The 9,841-nt window shown below is 42.3% G+C and overlaps 1 long non-coding RNA gene across 1 annotated transcript; it reads right to left on the bottom strand.

Moving 5' to 3' along the window:
- Positions 1–752: 752 nt before the first annotated feature.
- LOC144052203 (uncharacterized) lies at positions 753–8,256 on the bottom strand. The gene is made up of 2 exons (XR_013294178.1): positions 7,735–8,256; positions 753–1,683 (listed from the first exon to the last, which is right to left on the bottom strand). It is a non-coding gene; the product is annotated as an uncharacterized LOC144052203 (long non-coding RNA).
- Between the last annotated feature and the right edge of the window lie 1,585 nt (positions 8,257–9,841).

Raw genomic sequence — 9,841 nt, 5'->3', positions numbered from 1 at the left:
TACAGCAAAAATTTTGAGTCTACAACGTTTAGTTTAGGTGTGAGAGCCAAAATGAACTTTTTATTGCTTTAAACGCGTTTTCAGCCCCTGATTGTACATTTAAAGGTGAAAATGTCAAAATCTTCAAAATGAGCATAAGCACAATGAAATTAATGCTGGAATCATCTTCAGGATGCTAGAATACACTAAATACAGCAAAAATTTTGAGTCTACAACGTTTAGTTTAGGTGTGAGAGCCAAAATGAACTTTTTATTGCTTTAAACGCGTTTTCAGCCTGATTGTGCACTTTAGGTGAAAATGTCAAAATCTTAAAAATGAGCATAAGCACAATGAAATTAATGCTGGAATCATCTTCAGGATGCTAGAATACACTAAATCCAGCAAAAATTTTGAGTCTACAACGTTTTGTTTAGGTGTGAGAGCCAAAATGAACTTTTTATTGCTTTAAATGCGTTTTCAGCCTGATTGTGCACTTTAGGTGAAAATGTCAAAATCTTAAAAATGAGCATAATCACAATGAAATTAATGCTTGAATCATCTTCAGGATGCTAGAATACACTAAATACATTAAAAAATTTTAGTCTACAACGTTTAGTTTAGGTGTGAGAGCCAAAATGAACTTTTTATTGCTTTAAACGCGTTTTCAGCCCCTGATAGTACACTTAAGGTGAAAATGTCTGTTGGGTCTGATATTACAGATCCCCTTAGTTACTGACCGTGCACCAAGGAAAAAGGAGGCAGAAGCTGTTGCTTTGTTTTATTGCAACCGCGGCTGGGAGAGGAGAGGAGGCGCGAGACCTTAACTCACGCTCGGCTCCTTCCGACTCTCTCCCCTCCCCCGGCCACCTCGTCGCTTTTATTACAGTTAAGTTTCAGTTTCGTTTCATACGTCATGGAAAAATACAAAACATTAGAGAAAGTTGAGCGGCGCCTCTAAACGACAGTTGATAATATAAAAACACAAAAATATATACAGGATATTCTTTAAAATACACATAATGTTAAGACTACTGTTTTAAGCAACTTCACATTCCCTCCTGTTGTGGATTTAAAAGGATATCAGTAAATACTAAAACAATTAAGTTTTCTCAGTATTACTTCATTAATAGATTCACAACATTTGAACCATTCTCAGGAAATGGCGAAAACCCTTAACTTAAAGGGAAAAATTCCATAACTCCCCCACCGCACGGTGACGAGAACCTCTTGGTCTGAGAATGGAACTGGATTTGAAGTTAGGAAAACACAATAAGATGAGGGTCACACTTTTGTGTCGGTCTCCACAGTGTCAACATAATCCTCTACGCGTAGTAAGTTATATTGATACATCTGGGCCACGAACATACGGGCGACTAATCTCTTAGACATTGGGACAATACAGCAGGAACAAATAACACATAATAAGATAAACATTATAATGATCAAAGTCCAAACAATGTCTGAAAAAGGGTCATCTTCTCCTTTGTTTTTCTTCTTTTTGACAAGAATCAGGGGGTAATCCCTTATCTGAGTTCAGTGACCTTTTTGCAGTGACTCTGGTGGATCCACGTCTCTCTCTCAGCGATTTTGAGAGCGGTGGGTGTGGTCAGGAGAACAACGAATGGGCCGTCCCAGCGTGGGCTCGACCATGTTTTCCTTTTTATCACCTTCACCAACACCAGGTCACCCGGGGTCACCGTTTCCTGTGCAGGAGGAAGAGAAGTAGAGGGCAGATCATTTGCTCTTGACACAGTCCGTTCTTTAAACAAGTCACATAACCATTTAGTCAGTGGATCTGCCTCTCCTGTTTTGTCTGACCATGGCTGATTTTCCCATAAGGGGAGCACAAAGGGTCTGCCTGTTACTGCCTCAAAGGGCGTGATCCCTTGTGGGTTTGGCGTTATTCTCATGTAAGTTTTTACTAGAGATAAACACTCAGGCCATGGTTTTTTGGTTTCTTCCATGGTCTTTTTGAGTCTTAGTTTAATAGTACCGTTGGTCCGTTCAACTAAGCCTGCGCTCTGTGGGTGATATGCACAATGATTTTTTAGGGTGATCCCTAAGTGAACGGCCATATTGTCAACGATGGTATTTACAAAATGGCTACCGTTATCACTCCACAAGACTCGTGGAATGCCATGTTCTGGTATTATGTGTTTACAAATAGCTTTAGCTACTGTGAGGGCGTTTGGATGTTTTGAAGGAACAAGTTCAACCCATTTAGTTAGTGAGTCTACTAACACTAAACAGTACTTGTGCTGACCACTTTTGTGTAGTTCAATAAAGTCCATGTGTAAAACTTCAAATGGGTAGGAGCCCACTGGGCATTTCCCTCTCTGTGGTCTTAAGTTTCCCTGAGCATTGTGACGACAACACACCATACATGACCTACAAAAAGTTTTAAAATAGGTTTGTAAGCCCTGTGGTATTGTCATTGTCTGTTCTACCATAGATACCATCCCTCCTGTTGAGACATGGGACTTGCCATGACTCAATGTGGCTACTGCGTGGAACAGACTGCGGGGGATGACTGGTCGGTCTTCTTTGTGGTAGAGGCCTTCTGGGGTGAGTTCAATGTTCATCATTTTCCATAGTGTTTTTTCTTTGTCTGGAGCGTTGTTTTGCATGTCAATTAGTACTTGTTTTGGAATGTTGTTGTGTTTCTTTGTGGTTGGCGAGCATGACGATCTTTGTTTTGTCTTGGCCTGCTTGCTTGGCTGCCAAATCTGCTTTTGCATTTCCTACAGAAACGGCGTCTTTTGCTGAGGTGTGAGCTTTGCATTTGCATACTGCTATTTTGGAGGGTAGCAGTACAGCGGCCAAAAGGTCAGTGAGTAATTTGGCGTGTTGAACAGGTTTTCCTGTTGATGTTTTCATTCCTCGTCGAGCCCACATGGCGGCAAAGATGTGCAATGTCGAGTGGGCATATTGGCTGTCGGTCCAAATTGTTACTGCTTTGTCTTTGAATAATTTACATGCTTCTGTTAGCGCGATGAGTTCTGCTGCTTGTGCTGACAGATTTCCTATTAATCGTCCGCTCTTCAGTGTCTTTTGTTGTGTGACCACTGCATAGCCTGTGTTGGTGTTGCCTAGTTCATCTTTGCTTGAGGAACCATCTACAAACACTGCTTCTCCTTCTTGTAAGGGTGTGTCTAACAAATCTCTTCTTGGTTTGCAGATTTCCTCGGTGGCTTCTGTGCAACTGTGTGGTGTCCCATCTGTCTCCACTGGGAGGAGACTTGCAGGATTGAGAGTGCTGCATCTCTTGATGGTAAGATGGGGTTGGGACAACAGTACAGCTGTTAGGCCAAGATGTCTTGCTGGTGAGAGAAATGACATCTTTGTTTGAGTCAAAAGAACATCTACTGAGTGTGTTACTAGTAGAGTGGTGGGATGGAACAACACCAATTCGGCGGATGCTTGGACAGCCATTGCTGCGGCACACACTGCTTGGACACACTGGGGCAGGGCTCTGGCGACAGCATCAAGTTTCTTTGAGTAGTAGGCCACTGGTCGCATTTGTGTACCATGTTGTTGGAGTAGGACGGATGTCATGAATCCGTCTTTGCAGTCCACTGTTTGGGTAAACAGTTTCTTGTAGTCGGGTAGGCCCAAAGGGCCTGTGCTTGTGATGGTCTGTTTTATCTGATTGAACTTGTCATTAGCTATTTTCGTCCATGTGATGGGATCGGCCAGGGCGATGTGTTCTTGGTAAATTAAATCCACCAGTGGTTGCGTTATTTCGGCGAAGTCCAGAACCCATAGACGGCAAAAGTTCACTAGGCCTAGGAAGGCCATCATCTGTCTTTTGGTCTTTGGTTTGGGGGCATCAAGGATAGCTTGTTTCCGATCAGAGGTTAGTTTTCTTCCTTCTGCCGATATGATGTGACCTAAGAAAACTACTTCGGTCTGAGTCCACTGTAGTTTGGTCAGTGAGGCTTTGTTTCCTGTCTTTGCCAGGTGTTGACACAGTTTCACTGCTTCTTCTTGATTTTCTTCTTTGGTTGGACTGGCGATGAGAATGTCATCTACGTAAATCAAGATTTGAGTGGTTTCCCTGTGTTCATGGAGGCTCAGACAGTTGTTGATTTCTTGAGAGAAAATGGTGGGGCTCTCTGCATAGCCTTGGGGTAGTCTCGTATAGGTGTACTTCTTTTGATTAAAGGTGAAACCAAACCAATGACGGGCAGACTCGTGCAATGGGATGGAAAAGAAGGCGTTGCTTAGATCAATTACTGTGAACCATTTCTGTTGTGGCTTCAGCGCATTGAGTAGAGTGTGGGGGTCGGGGACGCAGGGGGCTCTCTGTTTTACTGCCTGATTTACGGCTCTTAAGTCGTGGACCATTCGCCAGGTCGTGGTGTCTGCTTTCTTTACTGGAAAGATTGGAGTGTTACAAGTTACCTTGGGGGCTTCTATGAGCACTCCAGCTTTTACCATGTTCATGATTACTGGTGTGATTCCTTCTTTGGCATCAGGTTTGAGTGGGTATTGATTGATTCGTGGGCGATAGTTTGTTCTTGGTTCAATTGTTACTTCTGTGGCTGTGGTCATTAGGCCCACATCGGTTTTTGACGCTGACCACAGCTGAGGTGGTATTTGATCCATGGCGTCTTTTAGTGCCAGGATCGTGGTTTCCTCCGGATGTCATGTACTTAGGTGGGTGCTGGGGACAAATGTTGTCACCCAGTTTAGTTTTTTCCTCCAGACCACGTTTCCTGATGACATGATGCGTTTAAATCTTCCATCTTGACATGGGGTCCACGGAAGTCGTTGTTCGGACCATGTTACATCTCTTATTTTTGATCCTATGTCCTTCCATCTCCAGCCTGTTGGTTTTGCCAGTGAAATGTGGAAGGGAATGCCAAAGCCTTCATATGTGGTTAATGCATATATGTAATCTGGAAAGATTACTGTGGCTGCCATCCATCCTGCCTGTTCGTCCCAAATTAGGTCCTTTATTTGGGCCCGCATGGTTGTCAATCGGGACCATTGATCAAAGAAGTCTCTGTCCTCTTTGTTCGGGGCGAAGCGGATGGTGGAGTGAAGTGGGTACGTGGTTTGGGGCACCCAATTTGAATTTGGTAGGATTTGTTCTGGCATCTGTTGCAGATTGTTTGTTACTGATGTTGGACCTTTTTGGATCGGATCCAGACTGTAGAATGGGCGTGGTTTGTCTTTTCCTTCTAGTACTAACATCTGCATTGGTGTTTCTTGTCCTCTTTTTGTCACGACCATGCTGGAGCCTTCGACCATTAATACAAGGCTCATGGCTTTTATCAAATCTCGTCCGATGAGGTTTTCAGGACAACGAGGCACGTAAACGAAAGTTTGATCTGGGTATTCTGTTCCGTCTTCATCAATAATGGTCAGTGGTTCGGTAAAGTAATGGATGGCTGGTCTACCTCCCACTCCTATGACCATTATTGTGCTTTTTGACAATTTGACACCTGTTGGTAGATCAGTGATCACGGAGGATTGTGCTCCTGAATCCACAATGAATTTCAATGTTGTAGTAAATGGCCCTAAGCCTAGTTTTCTTACTGCTGGGTCAATAGAGGACATCTGGCTAAACAGGACTGTCAGGTCAAGCACCTCGACGATCGTTCTGGTGTCATCAGGGTTTTCATCACTTGACCTTTCCTGCTCGCGTCATTCGGTTGGATCCCAGTGGTCAGATTTTGGGGTCTCAATTTTTTGTTTGGAGCGGCAATCTCGGGCGAAGTGGCCGTACTTGCCACAATTGTAGCACACATCCTGTCTGGTGGCTGGTCGGCCTCTTCCTCTTCCGCGTCCACGTCCTCTACCCCGATTGGGTTGGTTTTGGTAGTAAATTGGTCCAGAAGGTGGAGGAGAGGCATGTTGAAAAAATGTGTGCATGGCATTGAAGACTGATGATTGCGCTTTTTGTCTTTTTAGGTCTTCAGCGTGTGAGGCCCAAGCTACGAGATCATTCACCGGGGCAGTTCTCCAGGTGTGGTAATGTTTCTTGATAAAATTGACTGTACCGTCCACTAGTCCATCCAGGAATGTTGCCCGCAGTAATGTTTGGTATGTGCTTTGTGCCTCAGTGCTTTCTTCGATGCCACCATGTAGTTTCAGTACGTCTTGGAGGCGGTCTACATATTTTTGTGCGCTTTCTTCAGGTTCTTGGCGGCATTGGCGGACTTTAGTTAAATCAGGTGGTTTCTTGAACACTGCGATGGCTCTTTCTAAAAGAGTATTTAGGGCGTTGTCTAGTTCTTGGCCTGGTTGGTAGACTTGGCCTCGTTGGTTGGCTGGAGCAAAGGCTCCTTGGAATCTTCCAACTCGATGTCCTGCGGTCAGACGTAGGACGCTTAGTAATTCATTGCCATTGAGGTGATAGGATCCATGTAGTTCTCTAATTGCAGCCGCCCATTTTTCAACGTTGTCTTCAATGGGAGGAACTGATGCGCATGCGGCTACTTTTTCTTCTTCGGTCCATGGGCGATAGAGCAGCAAGGTCTGTGGATGAGCAGGTTGACCAGGATTTGGCATTCCATAAGCTGGGTTGGCTACAGCTACCATGGGATATGCTGCCACCTGCTGAATGTCTGGGTATAATTTTGTTGTTGCAGCCAGGACGTCTGCTGTTGGTTTGTTTGATCTTGTACGGCTTCCAATAGGAGGGGAGGCTCCGTCCCCAAAACTCGTGGAGGTGGAATTTGGGGAGGAGGTAGACGGGGTAGGCGGTTCCCACTGTTGGTTGACGTTTACTTCCTCTTCTGGATCATTTTGCTGTCGCACTTCAGCCGGTGCATTTCCGTTGTCTCTTCGTCTGGCGCCGGTTTCTTCCGTTGGTCTTATCTTCATCTGATACATTTTTCTTTCTGTCTTTTCCTTTTTTTCTTTTCTCACTTTCCAAAATGCTTTCTGCCCTCATTTTACACTGTTTTATCCACACTTCAACAGCACGTAGTTGTGCTTCCAATTTTTCTACATTCTTTCCCTTTTTAATCTTCTTTGCTCTTTTCTCCACTAAACTTTTCTTAACTTCCTCTTTGTTCCTGACATCTCTCAAAGACGGGTTAAAATCATACTTGGTCACCCAGGATTCCAGATACTTGCACGCATTAGCGTCAAAGCTTGCACTAAATTTAACATCCTGGTGTTGTTCTATTTCTTTTCTCAATGACTGGCCCATTGTATGTATTCCCGAGCGGGCAGCAGTTACTCCCTTTTTTCCTTATCTCATAAACACGCACAAAGTACACACCCACACAAAAACACACGCACACAACCACACACACACAAAAACTCACACACAAATACACACACTTAGTCTTTTCTGTGGTGCACCACTTTCTAATTTAAAACCATGATTTGTGTTTTAGGCGATTATTTTTAATCGCAGTCAGTTCTGTTCTGACCTGATAAATCTTAGTTATATTGAACACAGATATTTTGGTAACCAATGAGTGGGGAGGTGTAAATTATTACGTATTTACGGCAACGTTTAATTTCCTCTACCCGGGCACCCGAAAACGACACTTTTTTTTAACAAGTTAAAAACTAGTCAATAAAAGTATTTTGGATCTCATCTAATAAAACCGTGATCCCTTTGATGCCCGGATCATGTATACCATGGGTTTTTTTTCTCTTCTTCACGGGCCAACGCCCAAGCGCTTCTCTTTTACTCCCCACTTATCTATTTTTCTCTTACTTCTTCAGTATATTTAGTGTTCCTTTTTTCAAACTTCTGTGTAAATCGTGATAATTAAACAGCATAATACCTGTTAGTCCTCTGTGCCGGTCTGGTTCGCAGGACCCGGTGTCCGGGCGAACGGCCGAGGCCGGAGCGACGAGACCCGTCACGCAAGGGGAGACGCTGTCGACAGATTCTCGGTGTCTTCGGTTCGGCGGCGGTCGTCCGTCCAGATGCAGGTCCCAGGTTTCGGCACCAATTAAATGTTGGGTCTGATATTACAGATCCCCTTAGTTACTGACCGTGCACCAAGGAAAAAGGAGGCAGAAGCTGTTGCTTTGTTTTATTGCAACCGCGGCTGGGAGAGGAGAGGAGGCGCGAGACCTTAACTCACGCTCGGCTCCTTCCGACTCTCTCCCCTCCCCCGGCCACCTCGTCGCTTTTATTACAGTTAAGTTTCAGTTTCGTTTCATACGTCATGGAAAAATACAAAACATTAGAGAAAGTTGAGCGGCGCCTCTAAACGACAGTTGATAATATAAAAACACAAAAATATATACAGGATATTCTTTAAAATACACATAATGTTAAGACTACTGTTTTAAGCAACTTCACAATGTCAAAATCTTCAAAATGAGCATAAGCACAATGAAATTAATGCTGGAATCATCTTCAGGATGCTAGAATACACTAAATACAGCAAAAAATTTGAGTCTACAACGTTTAGTTTAGGTGTGAGAGCCAAAATGAACTTTTTATTGCTTTAAACGCGTTTTCAGCCTGATTGTGCACTTTAGGTGAAAATGTCAAAATCTTAAAAATGAGCATAAGCACAATGAAATTAATGCTGGAATCATCTTCAGGATGCTAGAATACACTAAATACAGCAAAAATTTTGAGTCTACAACGTTTAGTTTAGGTGTGAGAGCCAAAATGAACTTTTTATGGCTTTAAATGCGTTTTCAGCCTGATTGTGCACTTTAGGTGAAAATGTCAAAATCTTCAAAATGAGCATAAGCACAATGAAATTAATGCTGGAATCATCTTCAGGATGCTAGAATACACTAAATACAGCAAGAATTTTGAGTCTACAACGTTTAGTTTAGGTGTGAGATCCAAAATGAACTTTTTATTGCTTTAAACGCGTTGTCAGCCTGATTGTGCACTTTAGGTGAAAATGTCAAAATCTTAAAAATGAGCATAAGCACAATGAAATTAATGCTGGAATCATCTTCAGGATGCTAGAATACACTAAATACAGCAAAAATTTTGAGTCTACAACGTTTAGTTTAGGTGTGAGAGCCAAAATGAACTTTTTATTGCTTTAAACGCGTTTTCAGCCCCTGATTGTACACTTAAGGTGAAAATGTCAAAATCTTCAAAATGAGCATAAGCACAATGACATTAATGCTGGAATCATCTTCAGGATGTTAGAATACACTTAATACAGCAAAAATTTTGAGTCTACAACGTTTAGTTTAGGTTTGTGAGCCAAAATGAACTTTTTATTGCTTTAAATGCGTTTTCAGCCTGATTGTGCACTTTAGGTGAAAATGTCAAAATCTTCAAAATGAGCATAAGCACGATGAAATTAATGCTGGAATCATCTTCAGGATGCTAGAATACACTGAATACAGCAAAAATTTTGAGTCTACAACGTTTAGTTTAGGTGTGAGAGCCAAAATGAACTTTTTATTGCTTTAAACGCGTTTTCAGCCCCTGATTGTACACTTAAGGTGAAAATGTCAAAATCTTAAAAATGAGCATAAGCACAATGAAATTAATGCTGGAATCATCTTCAGGATGCTAGAATACACTAAATCCAGCAAAAATTTTGAGTCTACAACGTTTTGTTTAGGTGTGAGAGCCAAAATGAACTTTTTATTGCTTTAAATGCGTTTTCAGCCTGATTGTGCACTTTAGGTGAAAATGTCAAAATCTTAAAAATGAGCATAATCACAATGAAATTAATGCTTGAATCATCTTCAGGATGCTAGAATACACTAAATACATTAAAAAATTTTAGTCTACAACGTTTAGTTTAGGTGTGAGAGCCAAAATGAACTTTTTATTGCTTTAAACGCGTTTTCAGCCCCTGATAGTACACTTAAGGTGAAAATGTCAAAATCTTCAAAATGAGCATAAGCACAATGAAATTAATGCTGGAATCATCTTCAGGATGCTAGAATACACTA

Source organism: Vanacampus margaritifer, chromosome 5 (genome assembly GCF_051991255.1).
Source record: "Vanacampus margaritifer isolate UIUO_Vmar chromosome 5, RoL_Vmar_1.0, whole genome shotgun sequence".
Classification (NCBI taxonomy): domain Eukaryota; kingdom Metazoa; phylum Chordata; class Actinopteri; order Syngnathiformes; family Syngnathidae; genus Vanacampus; species Vanacampus margaritifer.
This window is presented reverse-complemented; position numbering and strand designations above follow the sequence as displayed.